The following is a 22,345-nucleotide window of genomic DNA, read 5'->3' as shown; positions in this document are numbered from 1 at the left end:
ACAAGAAGCAGTATGCTACCTCCTTTGGCAGCCTCACAATGGCAACAGAGAAAGACTGCTCTGAGAAGAAAGTTTCAGGATAGCATGTTCCAGAATGGTAGCAGCATAGAGGATTTGTTTTTTGGAACTGGGTTTAGAGTGCTCAGCAATCGAGGCACTCAGCCCCTACAGCCAAGAGAGAGAAAAGCCTGGCTACTGCTCCAGCCTGTGGCAGACCTTGGCTTCATCCATGTGGTGCTGGTTTGAGGTTCCTGAAAATGAAAGAGTTGTGGAATTACCAAAGCTTCCACCCAGATTTTGGAAGGTCTGGCAGTACACGCCTAGAAGGGCAATGTGTGAAGGGGTAGGTGTGAAGCCAAAGGTGCAGTGGAGTCCCCAGAAGCTTGGAAAAGGCAGGAATGAGCATTATCTGAAGAAAACAGCAAAGAGGGAGCAGAGTAGGCCCAAGAGGGAAGCCATGGGAACTACAACCACTGGAAATGACATAGGGTGGAGCCACCCAAGCCCTTTGGAGTTCACATCTTGCCACAGATTGCTGCACATGGAATGGTAGGATTTAATGTTTGCCTTGCTGAATTTTGAACTTGTTTTATTCCCACTTCTTTGTATCCCCTTGTTTGTAACTTTTGGAATGGAAATATCTATCTTGTGCCATTGGAATTGGAAGTGTTTTGCTTTCTTTTCATTTGTGTAGAGGATCAGAGCTAAGAAGTTGCCTTAAATCTCAGAGGAGGCTTTTGACTTGGACATATTTAGCGATGCTAAAACGGTTAGGACAGTGGCAACTCTCTTAGAGATGCATGATGTGGCATTTGCACAAAGGGATGTTCACAAATCTTTGAAGAACCAAGGGCAGAATGCTATGGTTTGTGTTGAGATGTCCTTCCAAAGCCTCACGATGTCATACAACCTTTTACAGAGGTGAATGAATCTAGAGTGTGTGATGCTGAGATTAAGGGTATGTAATCAGCTCACTGATTTGGTTTGGCACCACCCTCATCCCAGCAGCCTAGAGTATAAAAGGGACAGAAAGACACAATTAAAGTCCCTTGCTTCCTTGTTATTTTTTGCTATCTTGAACTGCTGCCACTCTGCCATGTGCTATCCTGCAGTGGTGTCAGCCAGTTGTGGACTGAAACCTCTACTAACTGTGAGCTAAATAAACCTTTCCATCTCTAACTTGTGTATTTTGTCTTAGCAACAAGAGAAAAATAACTAAGATGACATGGATGATCAATGTCAGTTGAAAGAGAGATGCACAATTTGTAAGTAGACTGCAGGGAAAGGGGACACAACTCATGTGGGGAGTATTGAGTTATGGTGGGGGTCTGAGCCAATAGATGTGAGAGAGGAAGCGTCAGAGTCATCCCTGCCTCTGCCTCCAGAAGCTCACCCCAGGGAGCACCACAGCCAGGGCCTCCTTGTTGACTTCTTAATGACTTTGCTTCTAGAGTTGTACAAGCAAAAGAAAGGTCTTGTCTTTCTCTGCCAAGACCACTGACCAGCCATTAGTTAAGCATCCGCATGTGTCTTACCTTAAATCTTTTCTCTGTCCCAAAGAAGTGAGTAGCCATTGGGAGTTCTCTTCAAAGTGTGCCATTTTTACCTTTATCCTATTATCTATATTCAGAGCTAAACCCTGTTTGTAAGTGAATCTAGACCTTTTCCATCTCTGCTTCTAGCTGGCTGTCATGTACACTCAGTAAAAGCCCCAGTGCGGCTCAGTAAGTGATGTGTGACTGAGCCGTCTGTGCTGCTCATTGGTGCCCTCTGCCCTCACTTGCACCGCGTCAGTTCTCAGTGTGCTGCTTCCATCGTATTATGAGACTTGGCGAGGCTGATACAGCCAGCGCATGGCACTTCCTGGTGTCCAGAAGCACAGATTTTTTTGCTAAGTTCCAGCAGTATAGCCAGAACTGTCTCCTTCCTCCACCCCAAGAGCATAGCCCTCTGGTGCAGTTACTATAACCTATCTCCTATCTGGCTTTGAAGGGTCTATATGCTTCCTGTTCTCCTTACCAAATGTGTGCTTAGACTAACAAAATGCCACCAGTGCCCTGAAGAAGGCCTCCGGCAGCCATCGCCATGTACACTGGATGTGGGCGTGCAGCCTTCTGGAGTACCCAGTTCTCATGCAGTCACTGACTCAGGTCTTGGAGCTGGAAGTGTAGGAGATGGTAGGCACACACTTGCCATCCCAGCACGACACATTCTACAGGGAGTTTGTGGGATGTGTGTGTAAGGAAGTGGAGGTTTTCAGTCATTCACAAAGAGATGTGATCTATTTTTTCTTTTTCTTTTTTCTTTATTTATTTGATATAAGGTCTCACTATGCAGTTCAGATTCATACTGATCCTCCTGTCTTGGCCTCAACAAAGCTGGGGTTACAGGTGTGTACCACCACACCCAGGAATCAAACTCACATCCCTGCACTTGCAGGCAGGTATGTAGACTGCTGAGCTAGCTCCCCAGCCATGATCTAGTTTTCTATTAAGCACAACTGCTTCTGTTTCAGTGTTTTATATCTCCTCCATAGCAGTAAGAGCTAAATGATCTGTAAATTTTCAGTGCTTCACAATTATATAATTTCTGAATAGGTATCCTTAGTATAAAGTAATAGTTGTGCAGAGTGGCACAATTACTTTTTCATGTCCTAATGATATGATATTTTATCCATTTTCCTCTATCTGGAAAAATTTACCCACAGGAAAGCTCCTAAAGTGAGACCTTAAGACCCTCCCATGAAATGCATGCTAATGTGCTGCAGTGGTACAGTACCACCCCGAAATTTTGTCATCCTCCAACCAGTGCCTTATCTCAGAGAAAGGTTTGGAAGGTACAGATTAGTATCTCCACTTTCCATATTATAAAAGTCAATTTGGAAAATACTTTTAAAAACGATCAGAGGTGTAGAGTAATTTGTTCAAAATCAGGTAGCAAAGAACCTGAACTCAGATCTGGTCCCTAACCATGTGCCTTCCAGCCCTCGTAAATATAGGCTTTACTATTAGCTGTGGAGAAGGAAGCTCTGAAATCAGAATATGAAAGAATGGAGCAAAGAGGATGTGGCAGGGAGGCAGGACCTCCGAAGGCCACTCCCAGGCTACTCCCTCTTGGAGCAAGTGTTCATCTCGTCTTTAACAAAAACCTTCTTGTCCTGACTACCACAAACCTAGCAGTCTCTCTTCATAACCCTAGAACCACTTCCTGGGGAATCTAGAGCATTTTGAAAAACAACACCACATCTGGCAAAGTAAGATTCATGTGTGCATTTCATTCATTTGCCCAGAGAGCTCTTTGCTTAACCAAACAGGTGAGTTCATGAAAGGTGTTAATATTTCCAAAAGGTTTCCAGGCCTCCATGTAAATCCTCTCCTCTTTTGGTTGGGCACTAAGAGCAGAGAATTTTCCCTTTAGCTGTTCAGCTTTAAAGTTCTGTGCCCTTTTCAAGAGTAGTATATAGTCATGCATTCAACAAATATTTACCAAGTCCTAGTGTATGGCAGACACCAGATTAAGTACAAATTATGGTGCTGGAAGGAGGAGGGTGCATCTTGCTGAAGGCTCTAATCTATTGTGGGAGAGAGGCAAAAATGAAGAATCCACCTCAGAGTGTAATAAATTTTATAACGAAATAAAGTAGGGAAAGGAATAGAAAAGACAGGAGTTACAGAAGGAGGTGTCTTAAATAACGTGACCAGTGTTCTCCAAGTAGGTGACACATGTAGAGAGACCTGAATGAACTGGGCAAAGAGTACTCCAGGAATGGAAGGAACAGTATTTGACCCTAATGCCAGACTGAGACTGATGCATTTGATGGCCAGCAAGCAAGCCCTGGTGCTGGGTCTCAGGAGTGAGAGGAGAGGCAAGGAGGCTAAGGCTGGAGACATTGCCTGGGTTGCACCATTAGGACCCAGTTGTTGGGCTTGGGAACATTGTCTTAACTTTGATGAGCAGCCATGAGAAACTCATGAATAGGCAATGGTACTGGTTTGATTTGCATTTATAATCTGACCTCTCCAGCTAATATGTGCAGAATAGATACTGGGAATGTAGGAGAAGCATGGAGGATGGCAAAAAGCTCATGTCATAATCTAATAGAGACAAGGTGAAAGCTTAATGGAAGGTGGCAGCTGAGGAGGTGATGAGAATTGATTAAACTGGAAGATGTATTGTTTTATGTAGTGATGGGGCTTGGGTGTGGATCTAGAAGAGAAAGAACTCTACTTTGATGACCTTATTTCCCGCTGAGCTAAGGTCCTGACTGGACATTGTACTCTCCAGGACTGGGGGCACTGGCGACGTAATCCTTTCAGGAGAGTCAGCCAAGATTGCAGATTTGGCCCACGAAGCCTCTCATCTGAACTGAACAGTAGCTTGCAATGTATGTGGGGAACGCAGAATCAGTTTTTATCAGAAGAAAAAACAGGAAGGCTAGATGGCACCCCTGAAGTCATATGGCAGTGTCGATAAGAGCAGGGCAAAGACCCAGGGATCCTAAACCTTAATTAATGATTCTTTTTGCGCTACGGACTTTGGGATTCCCTTCGTACAATTACGAAGTTAGCTTATTGAGTACAAGGTAAAAAAAACTGTGTTCTGTGCAAAACATTGATTTTCTAAAGGCGTTCATACCCTGGATTCTTTCCTGTTGTCTCGGATGTGGGGACAGCAGAGGCATTGGAATCACTCTGAGTTTGGTTGATGTGTTTGACGACAGAGAGTTATATCTTGAAAAAAATGCTTTCTTCTATTAGCGTGGAAATGTAGAAGCATGGTCACAGGAGGAGGAAGTTGGCTTAGGGATAGAAAGTCACATTTGTAACACACATGGAGTAATTCTGTCCAGGATTAACAAGCTCACAGCTCAGCAAACAGGACTAAAGTGAAGAATTACTCCTCAGAACATCTTCTTCAGAGGTACTGGTGAGAACTGCCCTTGTTGATCCCTCTGGCCAGCACTGGTGGGCACCTACGGTAGGCCAGCCACCGCACCCAATAGCTGGGAGGGAACATGGCCCTGAGGGTCGCTCTTTCCGCCCTCAAAGTCTCCCCCACTCTTTCCTAAAACAACTTTACCCATGTAGCTCTAGGTTTCATAGCTGCTTATTCTCTTTCATTTTCCTTTTTTATAAAACTTTCCTTTATTCCTCTCTCCCAGAGCTATTTAAAACCTTTAACTTGTCCAAAGAAAACAAAGAGTACAAATAGCGAAATGAATTTGGTTCCTTTCATTTTCATCTGAGCTAACTAAAGATGGTGTTTGTATAGAAGCCCTCTTAATTCTGCCACAGAGAATAGCAGACCTTCCCCAGAGAGGGGGACACTGAGGTTTTCTCAGCCCCTTTTTCTCCTTGTCTCCTACCCTGAGGCCTTGATTCCTTGGACGATCTCACTGCCACCTCCAGTTACTGTTCTCAGGCAATAAGTTATTCTGCCACTGAGGTCCAGGGCAGAGTACTGCGTGAGGAGCCCTCAGAGCTGGCTATGAATGAGTAACCCTTCAAGTCATCTCCTGGACCCATCAGACCTAATTTTCCTGATGCTAGGAATTGCTGAACCCCCTTCAGCCACACACACACACACACTTTTTGAGCTTCTCCTTGTCATGTGACAAACTCTAAATAATGTTCCCAGTCACGGGACAACTATTCGGTCATGGAAGACAGGAAAATTGCCGTGCCACCTGCCTTGATTTGAGAACTAGGTCTTGCTAAGATTTTAGAACTAAGCTCCCACAGTGGCCTGCCAGGGTCAGAATTGTCCTACACTTACATTGTGCAGAATATGAAATTACCGAGGGAATATTGTACCTTTGCCTCTTTGCCTGCGTCAGTCGTTCAAAGACGATTCATGTTAATGACTAGCCCATTTCCCCTGAATATTAGTTTCTTTACTTGTTTGCCTGTTTGTCTTATTCCTGTGTACAAAGAACCAGGGGCAGAAGCCAGACCATAAAGTACCTCTATCTGGCCTCGAGGTATGGGCTTTACGATTCCCAAAGGTCACAAGAAATCCCAACCTTCAACACAGAATTTCTCATCATGTTTCCATTGCAACCTACTGCGGAGCTGAGCCAGCTGCTGCTCTTTCTTTCTGTGTTGGGTGAGGGTCTTTCCTCTAAGGCGCTCCTTGCCTCGCCTCCCCTCCCCCACCATACACACCTACTCTCAGGAGCTAGCTGTGCTCTCGGCCACCCCCTGGAGGTAAGAACAAGCCCCAGCTATGAGCTGAATAACCTGTGCTATCTTTACCACACGTCTTCCCTCCTTTAATTTTTTGGTCTTCTTCTCCACCCAAATGTGAGTGAGTTCACGGGAAGGATTGTAATTTACCAATAACTATAACCATAGCATAGCATGCGGGTTTAACATAAAGTGCTCAAAAATTTTACTGAGTAAACAACAAAAAAATCTGAATCAAATAAAATTACAAATGTTTCTTCAGTTTGCAATGTACTTTGAGCATGCTATCTCATGTAAGTAGTTGTTATTCTCACTCTAGAGGTGTGAGACTTAGAGTCTAAAGAGGTCAGACAACTCACCCAAAATCACTGTTAATAAATTACTCCTATATTTTGCAGTTAGAAACAATCATTTTTATTTTTGTCTACAGTTCTGTGGTTCAGGGATTCGTGGATCACCAGACTGAAGAGTTCAGACTTGGTGTCAAATGCCTGGTGGGGTTATGGTCACAGGGGGCTGCGCTGGGTGGATGCTTCAAAGGGCTGCCTCATGTGGCTCCCTGTTGGTGGTGCTTGTTAGCTGTGACACCATAGGGGCCATGGACTCATTTGCCTCCCTGGGGCCTCTGCAGGATGATGGTCTCTGGCCAGTCAAACTTCTTTTTTAAATTTTTTATTTATTTATTTGAGAGAGAGAGAGAGAGAGAGAGAGAGAGAGAGAGAGAGAGAGAGAGAGAGAGAGAGAGAGAGGCCAGCTCAGCCCACCAGGGGGCGGGCTGGCTGGCATGTGGTGCTGGGGGATTGAACCGCGGTCCCTGATGCTTTTGCTAAGCTTGTTCTAAGTAGGTGCTTTAGACCACTGAGCCATCTCTCCAGCCCCGAGTCAAACTTCTGAGATGCTGACTGTATTCTGCTTAGCGCAGCTCTGCTAGGCAGGAGAAGCTGTATGACCTTCTCTGACCTTGCCTTAGAAGATACTCAGCTCTAGTTCTGTCATTGTCTTTTGGTCAAAACAATAACAAGCCCACCCAGATTCAAGGATGGAAAGCCTCCCATCTCAATAGGAGTGTTAAAGAATTTAGGGATTGTATTTCAAACCCCTACAGAAACACAAATCAAATAACCAACACACAAACTCAGATATTTTCATTCCAAATCTAATAAATTTTTGCTACTCCATGCTGGATATATACAATGAATTTTAAATACACAAAACAATTTCAAGCTAATGCAGTGTATCGGGGAGGGCTTGGTTCTGCAGATAGCTGGAAGAAAAATTGTTCTGCTAAAAACACAATTTCTGATAAATTATTGAATTGTTTCTCTTCTAATTTCATGCCTGAAATGCAGAGGAAATGTGGGAATACTCGTCCCTCTGGGATTACCTTTCAGCCCTTAAATATGACCACCAAGAAGAGCATCACTTATAACAAACTGTCTTAGAGTTTGTATACTTAACCAGTAGCACCAGCCCAGCTTTATTCTGATAAATTCAATAGATTTAGTTTTAATGATTCACATTTGTTAAAGATTGTAAAATCCTCCAAAGTACAAAGAGAAAATAAGAGCCCTAGAGCTGGGGAGATGGCTCAGTGGAATAAGCTCTTGCCTGGCAACTGGAAGGGCCTGAGTTCAATTCCAGGTTCTGCCAAAAAGAATAAGAACCCTAGAATCCCACCATCTGAATAACGCCATCCATCCTTTACATTTTGCTTTCATTTTTTTCTACTACTTTATACTAATTTAAAAGTCAAGTGTAGAAAGTCTAATTCATATACAATAAACTGCATTCATTTACAGATTGAAATTCAGTGAGTTTGGAAAGATGTATATATCAGCGAACGCTTCCTATCACTCCCAAAAGAATCCTTGTGACCTTTTGGAGTGTGTCTTTCTTTCCACCCCCAGGATCACACAATCACAGATTGGATTTTTGTCTCTAAAAGTGGATTTGCCTTTTGTACTACTTCATATAAATGAAATCATACCATGCATTCTCCTTTGGGTCTCGTATCTTTCCTTCAGCATAATGATTTTGAGAATCATCCATGTTGTATAAATCAGTAACTACTTTTAATGTTATATTTCATGATGTGGAAATGTTGTATTTCACCTGTTTACCTGTTCAAGGAGAAAACAGTTGGTCCTAGTTTTATCACTACTGTAAATAAAGCTGCTTTGAACATTTATGTACATCTTTGGATGGACACGTGCTTTTATTTTCCCTTGAGAATGATGTGTTTGAGTCATATGATTATAAAATTTTGATACTTTTTTTTTGAAGTGGATACGTGGTTCATATTCTCATCAGCAACATATGATAATTTTACTTGTTCCAAAACCTTGTCAAAATCAGAAAGGCCGGTTTTTTAAAATTTAGCAATTGGAGTTGCTGTATAGCGGTAGTATCTCAGTGTGGTTTAATTTGTGTTTTCCTGATGACTGAAGAGATTGAGAAATTTCTTGTGTGCAAAGTGGCCTTCATATTTTATGAAGTATTTCTTCAGGACTTTTGCCAATGTTGCAGTTGGGTTGTTTGTCTCCTGATAGAATTATATGGCATATTTATATATCCTGGATATAAGTGTTATAAATACTTCCTTTGATCCTGTGGCTTTCCTGACTTCTTTTTTTGTGGAGGGAGGGGGGTGGTTTCAGATGTCATCCTCAGGATCTTGCGCTTGGCAGGCAGTCGCTCATGCTGCTGAGCTATCACCCCAGCCCAGCTGCATTCTTCTGATGAGCAAAAATTTTCATTTAAAAAAATTATAACTTCTACATATTATTTTTCTTTTATGGTTCATACATTTGATTTCCCATCTAAGACTTTTGCCCAGTCTAAAACCAGAAAGCCTTTTCTATTTTGTTGTGTTTTCTATTTTAAGTTAATATATATGAGTTTTATGAACTAAGGGTCTGTGTTCATTCCTTTTAGATTATGATTCTCTGGTTGTTCCAGCACCATGTATTGAAAAGTCTTTTATTTTGCAATTTTATAAAGAAAAGTAAAACATTGCTCATATTTTGAACTTTCTGTTCTATTTCTTTGATGGATATTCTTGACCTTTGGCCAAGAGGATGCTAGCTTGGGTCTTACAGCTTTATGGTAAATCTTGAAAACAAGTAGTATAAGTCCTACAAGTTTGTTCTAATGTAAAATTGCTTTGCTACTGTAAATTATTTGTACTTCTACATTTATTACAAAATATCTCTTGAATTTCTACTGAAACTGACTAACTGAAGTGTAACTAGGGTTATATTTAATCTATAGATAAATTTAGGGGAAAAAAGATCTTTAAAATACCATCCTGTAATCTATAAATATGGTATTCATCACCACTTATTCAGATTTTCCTTTTTTTCTTTAGGCAGTGTTCTGTTATTGTCATGAAAAGATTATGCATTTCTTTTATTAAATCCATTTAACTTTAGAGTGATTTTACACTAGGGTAAGTGAATTTTGTACTGGGATTCGAACTCACGACCTTACACTTGTCAGCTAGGTGCTTGTACCACTGTGCTATCTCCCCAGTCCAGTGGAATTGGTTTTGAAATTTCTTTTTCAAGTTTTGTGCTCCCAGTATGTTCAAATACAATTCATATTTTGTGTTGTGGGGAGCAGCTGAATTTGAGATGGCCCACACACTCAGGGGTAGAGCAAAGCCTTCCCTGAGAACAGAGCACCAGAGGCCACCATGTAAATGGGTTGTGGGGACTACAGCAAAGTCAGTCCAGCAGGAGGCTGGCCTGGGTGCTCCTCCTTGTTACTGCAGCACAGAGAGCTCTGACAACATTTCACTTTCAGTGTTCTCAGCAAAACCCTCAGGACTTGTAACTTTTGATCCTGTTGTGCACTTCCCCTTCATATTGTATTTAAATAAAGACACAGACCACACTGGGATGCCACTGTCTCTCCATCGGAGAGTGCAGGTCCCACCTGGTCCCAGCTTTCCTTTTAGTAGGTGTATAGTTATTGTTTAATCTCCCTTTGCACACTCTCAGTAGCAAGCTGGCTGTGTGGGTCACAGCATTGTATAGTTACCTTTATTTTTACACACACACACACACATATATATATATATATATATATATATATATGTACACATTTGGTACAGGGTCTGACTATGCAGATCAGACTCGTAGTGCTCAGTGTGCCAGGCAATTCTAGTGTTTGAACCCAGGTCCCTGCAATTGCCTGAGCTGATGCTTAGTCGACTGAGCTGTCTCTCTAACCCTACTTATCTAACTACAGTTTTGCAACTTTCTTGCAATTTTTTTGCAAATAATCATGTCATAATAGGCAAAATAGTATTTATCTCTTTTTTTCCAAATCATTGTTCTCTTTTTGCTGTATGGAAATAGATAAAGCAAGAATGTCTCTGTCTGATCTTCCACAATTTGAGTATGATGTTGTTCATAGGCTTTGTTTTCTCCTTCCATGTTATTCTTGTTTGGTTTATATCTTCCATCAAATTTGATAAATTTCAGTGATTATTCCTTTTCCCTCCCTCTGTCCTTCATCTAAAGTGCCAGGTAAGTGTATTTCGATTTCTGGTGTGGTGTCATGGGTGGCTTCTAGATTGTTTAATTATCTCAGTGCTGCTTCTTATAATGGGAAGTTTCTGTTAATCTATTTTCAAGATCATTGATTATCATTTTCTCCATTCACTCAAATTCATGGAATGAATTGGAATTTCTTCTTTTATTTTTTTTTTCATTCTTCAGTTCTAAAATCTCCTGTTGGTTGTGTGGGTGGGGTGTTCCCTAGAATAATTTTTGCATTTGCATTCATTCCAATTATCACTCACTAAGCTGATCACAGCTGTCAAGATAGATGGTGTGGTACTTCCAGACGTCAGGATCACCATAGGGTTGACCTTTGCTGACTTTCTTCTCCTTTAGAAATGGATGAAACTTTCCTGGTATACCATATGGTAAATAATTTTGGATTGAATATTAAATTTATTGAATAAAGACTCTTGGATTTCATTATAATTTTGAAAAGAATATTGATGTTTTGTTTTTGAAAATAGTTAACTTAGTTAGGCTCCAAATGTCTTTCCTGTGGTATGCATAAATTCAAATTTCAGATTTTTTATGCCTTTAGCTAACCTAATAGGAGCCTGTTTTACTGTTCAGAATTAATCAGAGGTCTTGTCAGAGAATATCTACAGAATGTGCCTCCCTCTTCTCTAGATCTTTGCTTGTCTTGGTCCCCCTCTCTCTTTCTGGTGGCGTTAGCTAACTTGAGATCCATTCTCTGGGTGCCCTAGAATACAGAAAATGTTCTTTTGGTTTCCACTTGCCCCAAGCAATTTCTAAGCGTGGCTCACCCTTAAAGAAATAACTTTGGAAGTGGAAAATTCATTCTATGGAGGCCTCTATCTCCAAGTCTCAATTTATTTACAACAAATGCTTGCTTTTATTTTATATCAAGAACGAGGAAGTCGTAAATTTTTGTATTTTGTCCAGAATTTATTGCTTTTATTTGTAGTAGAGTAGAACTATTATTACCTTTTCTCTCTGTAACATATATAGAACCATGCCTATATCAATCATTTATTAACATATAACTTATATTTTGTCTTCCTTTAAATTGTATAAAGAGTTTTGCAGTATTTTATCATCGTTAAGGCCTGTGTATCATTCTGTCATTCACCATTCCTCTCCAGTTGTACATTAAGGTTACTTTCCGTATCTATCTGTCTGTCTATCTATAGATATATGAATATATATATATATTATATATATATTTCAGTATACATATATATTCATATATCTATATTGAAATAATAAGTTTAATGCTTCATAAAGCTCCATAAAGTCTTTCTAAATTTAGGATGGGTTCTTAGGGTGAATTCCCAGAAGTAGATCAAAAAAGATGGACATTTTAAAGACTTTTTTATATAGCCAAATTGCTTCCCAAAAGGGCCATTCAAATTTGCACTGCTAGCAGCAATATAAGAAAATGATCATTTCATAAAATCCTTGCCAGCAATGAATATTAGTAAAACAAGGAATAACATTTCTATTTCCAAAGATGAAAAATCATAACCGAAATTTATGAATACATACACATAATGTTTTACTGGTTGCAGAGAGTTTTTTTCTGGTTCTATGGTCAGAGATTCTAAAATGAAATATATGTCTTGCCAGAGGAAGACTCTGAGAATATGAATTGCTGAAGAATCAGCACAGATAGCTACAAAAGGGAAGAAGCTATGGGAAGGAACAGAGGGAGAATATATATTCATATGAAAAACTAAAAGATAAGGGGACTCCCTTATACTTAAACACAAATTTATGGGACTACTCCTAGAAAGGCTGAGAGTTCAAATATTTTGATGCACACCAAGCAAACTTAAAATAAAGCAACAAAAATAAAACAAGCATTGAAAACTGCTCTTGCAACAATAGCAACAAGGAAATTATTGTCACATTGCATGCAACAACAGAAGCCTTATAACCAGACGAAAGTATAGAACTAAATTCATTCTAAATCTGTCATATCTGTCATTTATATCAAGAAACTAATCGGAAAACTAGGAATAAAGACATTTCATAAGGAATGGACTTCTAACATACATACAGAGGAGGGAGTATTTACTTTGATGTGTGTGGCAATGTCAATCTCCAGATGGAAGCAAATTACTTTTCCAGATGCTAAAAGGATTTGAAAATACGTTTTCAACACCACAGAGTTGGTTCTAATCTTGTAGGCAACAAAGCAGGCAGAGGAGCTTCTAAAATTCTGTGGGATAAATCTCATTCTGCTTACAAATAGGTGGCAAAGCCTAGTAGTTTAGCACAAATTTATAGAACTATTCCCAGGAAGGCTGAAAGTTCAAATATTTCACTGCACAGTGGGCAAACTTGAAAGAACACCAACAAAAATAAAACAAGCACTTAAAACTGTTCTTGGAACAATAAGAACAAGCAAATTAGTTCTAGTTTTTTGGATAAATATATATTTTGGAACTAAGTTGATTTGCAAGACCAGTGAGGTCTGCTGGTCAAATGTACATGCTCAATATGTTAGAAGGGAAGTTGGGTGCCCAAGAAGTTCTCAAGAAATAAAGAGGCAAGGCAGGATGCACATCTGCTTGGTGGTGGTGCTTTCCGCAGGCAGATCTGGGAGGAATCACAAACACAGTCTGTCTGAATGTCAACACAATACTCAATAGAGCTTTTCATAAGTATATTTAGTTTTGTGCTTATTTGAAGATTGTATCTCCCCAATTAAGTGCAAACTCTGATGACCGAGAATATTTCCATTTGACTGCAATGCGTAAAAACTAGGTTACTCATGGGCTTTTGGCAGGTAACTGTTGAATGAGCAATATTTTTTAATCCAAAGGAAAAAATGCATGTTGCTTATTAATATAGTAGACATTTCATTCTTATTTAATCACATGTTCACGAACAGTTTGCACTAAAGTCTTGTTACCAACTGGTAGCAAGTTCCCCAACCATCAGCTCTCAAGTTTAAATCTTCACGTAGGTTTCTGAAACACTGGTGTTGATCTGATGTTCATGTCCTGACATAGGACACTGGGTTTGAAAGGACCATGTTAGATGTCCTTGCCCTTTCCTCCTCTTTACTGACTCTGTGTTCTTGCCCAAGACAAATACACCTTCAAACATTGATTTCTGGACAATTAAAATGGAAAAAAAACCAGTTTAATTATATTCTTATTTGTACTGTAATGGTTTTAATGTATATAAACTTCTGCTCCCATTTCTTGGCATTCAGCAGGTACCTAGGGAGTATTAGTTCCTTTTCTTACCTCTTGCTCTTTTCATGTTTATCTAGTCCATAAGAGGCATGTAGTCAGGGAATAGTTAAATCATGAGATCAGATGATTAGGACCAAAAAGTATCTTGAGAGACTAGAAGAAAGGCCTGAAACATACTGATACAATTTAGTAGCACAGAATGCTCTTCACTTTGCTTTAGAAAAAAATCAATTCTACAAATACAGGATGGGTAAGACCAGCTTGATGTGCAGTGCATGTGAACAAAGAATCGAAGGCATACTGAACACAAGGCAGTGGGTAGTGTGGTGACAGGTCCTGTGTTCAGAGATGAAGCTGATGGACCATTTCTGCTCAGTGCAGCTCAGAACACACCTAAACCATCTCACCTGGCTCTGGACATAAGACTCAATAACAACTTTAGCTAGTTGGAATATTGTTTAAAAAATGTGAAAAGGTAAATTTTTTTTGTGTGTGTGTGTGTGTGTGTGTGTGTGTGTGTTTAGAGAAGGTTCTACAGGGTGTTCAGGGTCTCACTACTAGATCAGACTTATAGTGATCCACTTGTTTACAGCCTCCCAAGAGCTGGGATTAAAGGAGTGTGCCACCATGCCCAGTCTCAATTACCGTCTCAATGCACCTTCAGGGCAGGGCCAGAATGGCAGGCTACTTAATCTGCTGAGCTATTTGGCTGGCCCTGAAAAGGTGAGTTTGAAATGTGGAATGCATAGTATAACCACTAAGATGTAGAAAAAAATGTTGAAATATCTAGTCCTATAGACGGTGAGGTGAAATATCCATTTGGATCAATTTGAAACTGTATATACTTTCTAGAGGACATCATGATAATAGAGATAAAAATACCAAGCATATCAATACTCTTTGACTCAACAGTTCCTTCTTACTTTTCAGTAAATTCTACACAGAGATACAGAGAAATATATGCAAGGTCTCTCCAGAGAAAAGGATATAGCTCAGTGGTAAAACACTTCTTGTGTGAATGAGGTCCTAGGTTGAGTCCCCAGTATGGCTAAAGAAAACATCTGCAAGGACATGTGACGCAGTCTTATATGAAAATGTGGAAATAATGCAGAATTTAACAACAGAATATATATCTTGCTTTAACTTGGTCTTAACCATCCAGCATAAAAGTATAGCCATGAGGTATAAAAAGTAATGCCATATTAATATGCTGAGCTGTAAAAGGCTCAAGTCAACAACTTCTGACAATTTCTAGTTTTGCTGATAACTCATTACTATTGTGGGCCATTGGACTATATTGGGTTATTTTTGCTGAATTTAAGCACCTACAATATTTGAACTGGGGTCAAGAATGAAAAGGTCCTTTAAAGACATCTCCAAATACAGCTTCTCTAAGTGTACTGAAATACCCATCTCTGACAAAACAAAACAAAATAAGGTGATATAAATGAAGGACCATTTTGTAGTAAAAAAAAAATTATGTATAGACAAGATAGGCTAGGTATACAACTACTTTCTCTTAGTTCAGTGAGAGGAAAGGTTTGTACTAATACAGTTTAGACAATATATCTTGTCTGCATCTTGTCCTCTGAGTAACTACTACAAAGACAACAACGTGCAATGTATTAATTATTGTAACTGTCCTCCTAACCTGTTTTGAAACTGTTTCATTGCTATTTTTTCTCCTTAAAATAATTTTTAAAAATACTATGGAGGCATATTTGGCAAGAATTAGTTTTATTGTAAGTGAATACCTAATAGGAATGTTCGTGACATATTTTATGTAACTTTATTTTAGTTCTACAAGTAATCTGTGCTCATTTTCTAACAAAAGAAAGTGAAATGTAATTTTTAAAAAAGGAAGTCTCAGTATGCAAAGAAAGTTACTATTAATGCTATTAATTGTTTGTCAAATACAGGTGTAGGTGTTTGTGTAGGTGAAAATATAGATGTATACACAGATATAAATGTGTACATATACAGTTTTAGGCATTTAATTGGACCCCAGTATGTATTTCTAATATAAACAAATAAATACCGACTTTTTTTAATAAAGCATGCATATATGAATGCTTGCTTGAAACCTCTAGAGAAGTAGGTTGGAAATAATAGCATGTGACTCGCTTATTACTTTAGGCTTTTGTTTTTCCTTTAAAAAAATTTTAATCCAAAATTACAATTGTTGAAGCATATGGTATAAGCAGTGGCTGAAGGAATTGGTGGGACTCTCTATCTTGGATGGAAAGATTCTATTTTGTTCATAGCAAGAATCAAACTCAGGACATTGTGCTTGCCTGGCATGCCCTATGCCACGGAGATACACCCCCTGACCCTCGATGGAAAAATTCTGAATGGGAACATAAGCAGTCTTCAGACAAATGAAAAACCATCCTGAGGGAAAAGGGAACAGCTTGAGTCATCATTCTAAAATGCCAGACAGAATCTAGAGGCTGGACATTGCAGAGAATTCAATTGCGGGCCAACCTTAGAGACTTAAATCTGCCCTTTCATCCTACTGTGTCTCAGAGACCTCCCTTTGTGTTCTGGCTCTGCTTTGTCACTGATGAGCCATGTGACTTGGAGCACACCCTCTCTATTGTCTCCGACCCATAGTTTCCTCACTTTTCAAATGGCAAAGTACTTATTCAGTGATTGTGTGGGGCAAATATGTTGCTATCTCTGGGAAGGAAGGGAAGGCTTCAGTGGTACAAGGTGTGTTGGGTATTAATATCTTTCTAACACGTTATTTTAGTAACATGACAGAGCTAAGACTTGGGTCTAGATACTGGCTTCATCTTTTCATTGTCCAGAGCTGCCATATGGTTACAGCTAAAAGGAATTTGGGATGTTTGTATAGGACTAGACTTGAGGAGAGTCCTGATTATACACTGCATAGTACACCATCGCATTATCAGGGCCTTACAAGTACAATCTTATTATGCTCAGAGATGCCAGGGTCAGCGATTCATAGGTGAAAAGGAGGGAGAGATTGCTTTGGCTTCTCAATGACCCAGCCTTATCTAGAAAAGCTGAAGCATCTGTGAGCATCTCAGATGGTAGTAGATTGGAATCAGTGGAAAGCTCCTTCATGCACGTGGTTGCTACCTGGGATGGCTGGGATGTCCTGACACCTGGGCCCGCCTGGGACTGTTGACTGGACCACTCATGGTCTCTCCACATAGATGAGAAACTTAGAGTGTGGTGGTGGGTTTCCAAAGAGGGAGCAACCAGAGAGCCAGGCAGGGGCTGTATTGCCTTTTGGGACCTAACACTACATTGCAGGCTCATCCTTAAGGCCCGTGCAAGTTCAAGGGTAGAGAAATGAGGTTCTATCTTGATGTGAACTTAATGCAAAAGAGAACATGGGGTGGCAGGCATGGTTGTGTTCTCCTTCAGAAAATGCAGCTCAACACAGGGAACAAGGGATGTTCAAGAAGACAGAAGTTTACTTTCATGACAGGAAGTTAAGATTAATTCGAGAGTTTCTCTCCCATAAGTAGTGTTTTGAGTCAAAATTTGGGGAAAAATTGGATTCTCCATTTTCAAGAAATGAGGCACCAGGGATATAGCTCAGTGGCACAAGTGCTGGCCTGGCAAGTGCAAGGCCCTGAGTTCAATTCCTGGTACTAAGGAAACATCCTAAAGGGATGGGATGTTCTCCCCCAGGGATGGCTATGTTACATTAAAGGTCAAGTGAGAAATGGATTTAAACTGAAGTAATAAACAGAATTTATTTTTTTAAATGAGCATAACGTTTTGTCTGTTTATTAGAAAACATTAGAATTCACTAGAGGAAATTAAAAATGCAGACGAGCAACAATAAGTAAAAATGTTTAAATACCCCAAGCTTATCACCCAGAAGATAAATTCAGTATATTATCTTTAAAATCTTTGTGTGTGCACACTTACATAGTTTACATATATATTTTCAGAACAGAATATGGTTGTTTTATACTTGTAGTTTGCAATATGTTTTTTTATGCTTAGCTCAAGCCATTTCATCATGAACATCTCAGAATGACTTTTTACTTTACTTTTTAGTTAAAATGTGTATTATTTCATTATGCACACAGTTGGATGTACACCATGTGTACATTTCCACAAGTGGAATCTCTCTGTATTCTTTGAATACTTTTTCAGTCCATGATGTACCATAGAGATGTTTGTATGTCAATAATTATAGATTTATATCACTGTCTTTAACAGTCTCATGAAAGTCTATTTTAGCAATATGCCATCTTTTTTTAATGTTTTCTTTAAAGGAGCTCTGTGTTTATTTACATTTATTTCTAAAATTATAACAATCATGTTTAATTATGTTGCATCATAAAGACTTTCTCACTATAAAGATCAACTTTTACAAATGCAACAAGAGTCCTACAAATCCTACAGATTCTTCTACAATGAGTGCTCAGATAAATCCTCTGTTGACTCCAGAACGTGCCGCTCCCCTGCCTGTGACTGCAGGTAGAGAGATCCACCACGGTTAGTGTGCACTCGCAGTGAAAGGCATAGGAATACGTGGTATCACCTGTACGTAACTGCCTGGCACTTTGGCCGCTAGCTGGTGCCCCACGACAAGTAGCAATTGTCAAAATATCTCTAAGAGATGAATGTGTGTCAACATCTATGCTGTAGCTCTACAGTCAAGAACAATTGTGAAGCGTGTGACTTAAGCTACATGAGAATTCCTCCTCCTCCTCCTCCTCCTGTCTTCCGGCCATGAGTGACACCATTTGTACTAGCTGGTCAGATGGGTTTTAGATTACTGAGCCACATATTTCTCTATCTGGCACAGTGGTGGGCATTCTAACAATGCAATATCGCTGTCACCAGCTTGAAGAAGACACAAAGGCAGAATAATTTAGTATGTCACCACCATCCATCATGATAAGGAGAGTATGAGAGTGTGCAGAGTTGGGCCTACCAGAGGCTGGCAGAGCAGCTTTGTGGCCAGGGCAGCCCACGCAGAAAAGGCAGATTTCCAAAGACAAAGTAGGACGTAGCTTTCACAGGCCCAGGAATGACCATAAATCCTCTTGCATTTGCCTTCCCCAAAATCGGATCTCTACGTTGGATATCTGGATGCTTTGATTTGTCCCAGACCAAACTGATATCAGAGGCCTCATTCATCACCAGATATCTATGTCATTGTAAGGAAGTTTCTAAATACCTCTGAACATCTCTCTGTTTATCACCACAATGTTTAGAGTATCTTAATGGCTCCCCATCAGAAAGTAAACTTATGGAATGAGGAGTGTTTGTCTGTTCATTCATACTTAAGGCAGCGCTTGGGAGAAGGCAATTTGATAAATATTGATGGGCGAATAAAGGCTACTGCTGTGACTCCCTGAGGTCACCTCTGGGTCTAGCACTACTGACTGGTCACTCTGTACAGCCTCAGGCACTAGACGAAGGCCCAGGATGTCTTAACTCTCCACCTCTTTCCAAGCTATCACATTAATAACACCCCTCAGTTACTGTGGGCTGATCAGGCCCACAATCTCCCAAAGGAGTAGACAGCAAGGCCTTAAATAAAAGAACCAAGTGGCATGATTTTACATCTCCAGGAGAATCAAAAACCTTCTCACAGAACTGGAGAGTATCTGGGTTCTGACCCAGAACTTCACTGGAAAGTTCGTATTTATTTGATTTTTCTAACAAAGGAAGAAGAACCTGAAGAAAATGCAAGAATCTAGTAGGACCTTGGGATATATTTTCCCAAGTAGTAAATTACATCAATCAGGAGAACTACCTTATCTCTAGAGTGACATTCATTGTAGCAGTGTGTAGCGTGCAGCTCCAGTCTCCTTTTAGTCACTTGAGGATGGACCCAGATGTCCTGGGCTATGGCCTTATCTTGTCCTCGGAGGCATCACAGCTTCACAGGCCAATCCAGGGCTCAGCAGTAGCCAGTAACTCACAGAGGGTTACTTACTATGAACCAACTGCCCATCTGCAGACAAGGACCTAAGCCATAGGCAGACTCGCCTATAAACATGAAAAGCCAATTGCTTACTACTAAATCCTGCTCAGAGCCACTTCACAGTGGTCTCCATCAAAAGTGACCAAGTAACTCTCCCCCTGCTGTGTCCCAACTGTCTCTCACTGCCTCCCTCACCACTCTTACATTCTCCTTTCTGAAGTTCCCTCATCAGGCTAATGATGTCATGAAGTGAACAGGGGGCTTCTTTTTATATTTTTGAGCTAAAGTTCATGTAACCTAAAATTAACCTTTAATCTTTTAAAAATGTATAACTCAGTTACATTCAGCACATTTGTAAGGCTGTGCAACCATCACCTTTAGTTATTTCTGAGCTATTTCTGACACTCCAAAGGACATTATTCATGAGCACCCACTTTCCGTTCTTCTCCTTCCTATTCCTGGTCCTGGAAACCACTACACTACTTTCTGTCTCTTTGCATTTCTTTCTCGTGGATATTTCGTATAAGTGGAGTCATAGCATACTCGGCCTTTTTATGTTTAGCTTCTTTCACTTAGAAAACAATGTGGGCGAAGTTTATCCATGCTGGCGCCAGGCACTGGCATTTTTTTAGAGCTGAATACTATTCCATGTGATGACTCCACACATCAGTTGATGGGAATTTGTTGTTACTGTTTCACTTTGTAGGGCCAGCGCAGATATAGATGCACAAATATTTGAACACATTAGCGCTGTTCTTTGGAGTAGGATTCCTGGGCCATGTAGTCATTCTGTGCCCAACATCTTAAGGAGGAGCTGAGTTCTTCCCAGAGTGTCTGCCTCATGTCTCTTTCCTACCAGCAGTGTGTGATGCTTCAAGCTTCTTCATATACACACCAACATGTGTTTCTGTGCATTGCTTTCCTCAGGACAAACCTAGTAATTGTGAGGTGGTATCTATAGGTATGATTTGCGCTTCCCAGTGACTAATGCCTTGAACATCTTTTTATGAGAACAAGTGGTTGTTTAGTCTGACAAAAACTAGATTTGAATTCCAGTTCTTTCATTCAGTATTTCTGGTGTCTTGGGTCAGCAGAACTGATACTGGAATGTTGGCTTGCCTTTCTATGAAATGTAAAGGTCTTCCACCCCTAGTGCCTCTTGTGAGGTATGGATGGGATGCTACACATGTAGTGGCCAGAGCCTGCCACATTGTGGTATGTGTGCGGGCGCTACTCCAGACCATTCAGGATAAATCAACCAAAGATGGAAGGAACAAAGCAAAAGAAGCCACTGGTTCCAGCAGACAGATTGGCTCCTCTTTTCTCTCACCAATCAATGACTATTTGTACTTTCTCTCAAGCCCTGAGTAGAAATGCCCAAGCAGCCCTGGGTGGTTAATGGCTTCACTTTGGTGCACTAAATCATCAATTTTATATTAAAATGCTAACAGAGGGGACCGTTTACCAGTTATCTGAATCGCCTCCAGCTGAGTCTGTTATTGGCCTTCAGATCACAGGAACACTTAGAGGCCACACGCCTTGGGTGTCTGCCACCTCCCTGGAATGCCACAGTGAGGGACTGCCCGTACTTACTTAGCAGCAAGTCCTGTCCCCCACTTAAACTCAAACAAACATTGAATAAGTGAAGAAGATATCTGCACTCTCACTTCTTTGATTTTTGCTCTAAATATTTACATACAGCAATTGCTTTCCCCATGAAGATCACATGTTTGAGCTACTTTATCATCGCTGGAACAAAATACCTAGCACTCATAAGTTAAAGGACGAAAGGCTTATTTTAGCTCACACTGTTTAGAGGCTCCAGTCCTCATGGCAGTTGGGCATGGCAGAGGAGTAGTTCATGATGAGACAGGCAAGAGGTAGTGAGTCTTCCTCCTTTCCTTTTTATTCCATTCGAGCTACCAGACTATTGGATGGTGCCACCCCCATTCAGGGTGTATCTTCCCTCTTCAGTTAATGCTATATCCATCTGTGGATTAATCCAGTAGCATTCATCAATGACCCAGTCACACACAAACCCCCATATAGGAGTGCTTGAGGCTTTGGATTAACTTCCAGATACAAGTCATAGTACCATGTGAAATGAAAATTATTGTCCCTGCTTTAAACATGACTTCAGAAAGACTGGCACCCAGTCTTTCTGAATTCAAACCACAAGAGCTGATAATTGATTAGAATTCATGTCTTCTTTCAGTAGCCTAATCTAATCAAGTGCATTACCTCTCTTAGTTCATGGCCCAAACCAATACACAAGCTAACAAGTTCCTTAGAGCTTTCACAACAGAGATTCAAGTATTCTTGTTCTATGGAATGCCTGCTCCATTTTTCATCCCAGATCAGGCCCCTAATACATTCTGCTCAGTGATACTTGGATGCTCCGGGATGAGCTGCCCACATGCAGTTGGCAGGTTATATGTGGACTGTCTGCACCAAGATGTCCTGCAAGTACGAAATGTGTTCTGAGCTTTGAAGACTCAT

At 40.3% G+C, this 22,345-nt stretch overlaps 1 protein-coding gene across 4 annotated transcripts in view; it reads left to right on the top strand.

The window, feature by feature from the left end:
• Astn2 (astrotactin 2) overlaps positions 1-22,345 on the top strand; it is a 1,030,147-nt gene that overhangs the window by 271,810 nt on the left and 735,992 nt on the right. The window contains exon 1 of one of the 4 annotated variants that reach the window (XM_023701577.1): positions 15,455-15,459. The exons of the other annotated variants lie outside the window; for them this stretch is intronic. The gene's annotated coding sequence lies outside the window, so the exon portion shown is untranslated. Of the gene's footprint in view, positions 1-15,454; positions 15,460-22,345 lie in introns of those variants that run through there. 4 annotated transcript variants of the gene reach the window in all.

The sequence above is a fragment of the Octodon degus genome, unplaced genomic scaffold, assembly GCF_000260255.1.
Source record: "Octodon degus isolate 3935 unplaced genomic scaffold, OctDeg1.0 scaffold00137, whole genome shotgun sequence".
NCBI lineage: Eukaryota > Metazoa > Chordata > Mammalia > Rodentia > Octodontidae > Octodon > Octodon degus.
Note: the sequence above shows the minus strand (reverse complement) of the source record. Positions and strands in the feature narration are given on the sequence as shown.